This window comes from Octodon degus, unplaced genomic scaffold (assembly GCF_000260255.1).
Source record: "Octodon degus isolate 3935 unplaced genomic scaffold, OctDeg1.0 scaffold00166, whole genome shotgun sequence".
In the NCBI taxonomy this organism is placed as follows: domain Eukaryota; kingdom Metazoa; phylum Chordata; class Mammalia; order Rodentia; family Octodontidae; genus Octodon; species Octodon degus.
This window is the reverse complement of record NW_004524742.1, coordinates 4,818,489-4,821,045: the sequence shown is the minus strand read 5'-3', so window position 1 is coordinate 4,821,045 and position 2,557 is coordinate 4,818,489.

The following is a 2,557-nucleotide window of genomic DNA, read 5'->3' as shown; positions in this document are numbered from 1 at the left end:
AGACCAGGTACAGGATGGGCATTTACCAAAATTCCACTGTCAAACACCTCTCGGCTCTGGGCTGGACCCCAGCCCTCAACATCAAGATTAGGGGAAGCTTTGAGGCATTTCTGAGGTCTAAATTCTGACCCATTTGGGACTCAGAACTATTAATGGCCTCAACATCTGTGTCATCTGCTGTGCTTCAGAGACAATGTTAGGCATCTCACGTGCTCTTACTTCCATAGTGTACTGAGCTGCCTGAGGCAGCAGATGTGGAGCTCAGAGACCCCATTTGGGTTCACCCAAAATATTCTCCTTTCATGTTCGTAGGTGTTCAATTCTTTGCCATTATCTTCAAATCCAGTATTGCCCTACAATCAACAGAACTATTAAGTCAATAATTGTCAGTTTTTCTATTTTTTTCCATTTTATTTTCCTCTTTCTTCTTCATTTATATAAGGATAGCACAAAGACCCACAGTGATCTCATTTACTGTCTTAAATTTTACTATGAATCCCAATTATTCCTCTAGCTGGATGATTCACATTAAAAATTTAAGAAGAAGCCTGGTGTGGTAGTACACATCTGTAATATTTTGGGAGGCTGAGGCAGAAGGATTGAAGGTTCAAGAACAGCTCGAGCCATTTAGTAACCTTAGTAAGACCTTATCTGAAAGAAGGATCCTGGGAATGAGCAGTGAAAAGTTCCTAAGTTCAATTTTTAGTACTGCAAAAATAAAATAAACTATCTTAAAATATCTTGGATATGTTGTTTATTGTGGTGTCACAAATACAGTTTAATGTGGCTATAAAGTGAGAGAGCTGGGATTTATTGGAGGTGAGGTAAGAGATTAAGGTCAAGGCAAACCAGCTAAACTACCAAAAGCTACTTATATGGGAAATATAAAAAGCTCTGAGAAGTATAGCTCACTACAAGGCGTCTCTTGAAAGCCTTTATACTTATATCTACTGTAAATCTTCCAATAGCTCCTATAAGAGAATATGATTTAAAACTGAATTTCTTCACTGAAATTAGAAAAATTACAAGCAATAGAGTGAGTGCAAAGTGATATATACCACTCATAAAAAATACTGAGTAAATAAAATATGGCACAGACACAATGTAAGGGACCAGGGTGCTGTCCAGCATGACAATGCTCTTCCCAACCCCCACCCACAGAACCCATCAGAAAAGTACCGTTTCGGGGTCTTCATTTACGTTGGGTGGGAAGTCATGCAGGCCGGCTGAGTGGCTGACAGGACAGCTGTCCCGAAGCCTGGTCTGCACAGGGAAGCGCAACCAGGAACCGTGTGCCCAGAAGAGCCCTCCTGGCTGCTCAGGAACTCACCCTCTCTTGGCCGAGGAGATTTCTTTTCTATCCATGCTACCTTTTCTGTGTGTCTTATAAATTTATATGCTCAGGATACCACAAACTTGAAAAGAACCTTTTCAGTAACAGCAGGACTTCAAGGATATATTAAGGCCACTGTCACTGGAAGGTGGGCGAGTATGTACAACCCAGGGTTGAACATGGCAGATAAGCTAGATATTAGACAGATGACATTTCACACTGTGAATGTCCCCGCATCCAGATTAGGGTCAATTCGGAGAAACAGGATTTTATATTTGCTTATAAGCTACTCAGCCTGTGGTACTTTGTTATAATGTCTCAGTTACTTTTCTCTTGTTCTTGGGACAAAATACCTAATGCCCAAATTTAAGGAAGGAAAGGTTATTTATCTCAGTCTGTGAAGATTTCAGTCCATACTCTGCTGGCTTCAAAGCAGAGCGGCACACGGCAGAGGGCAGCCGTTCATGGGGGCAGAAAACAGCAAAAGAGCAAGAGCAAAACTGGAGGAGCAGCGGCGGTGGCAGCAGCAGGGGCAGCACGGGAGGCAAGCCTCTCTTCTTTCCTCACACTGCATCCAGGTCATCCACCCCAGGACGGGTGCAGCACTCACACCCGTAATCTCAGCATCGAATCATGAATTAATCACCACCTCTGGAAATTGCCCCAGTGACTGCATGAGGCTTTGGGAGGACAACTTGGCACAAACCATAACATATAGTAGCCCAAACAGACTAAGATACTCCTTCATCCAGGAGGACTGGCCCTGGGGCTTCCTCAAATCAGGGTGGATGAAGGGGGCAACTTCCTCACCCCCACTGTGCTACCTGTGTTAACAGTATATATGTTCTTTTGAGTCTGGCATATTTGCCTTGTGTATAGAGAACAGTCCTCTGAGCCCTTACTGGAGTGGCACTTAATAGTGGGGAAACATTCATCTGTGGGCCCTCAGCACCAACGAGACTGAGTGCCAGAGGGCAGCAGGGCACAGCCATCCCTCACTGTGACTTGAGGGAGCTGCGGAAGCCAAGGACTTCTCGATCAGGATGAGAACAGAGTATGCAGGAGCACACAATTCTTCCCAGGGGTTTGGGTACTGGTTCTTTGCTTGCTGTGATTTAGAGCCCTATACAAACAAGAGGTTGCTAAGTGGGAGGTGATGATGTTGGTAGTGTTGCTCTCCATAAGCTATGCACTCTTCTCTTGGCATTACTAATAAACTTACTT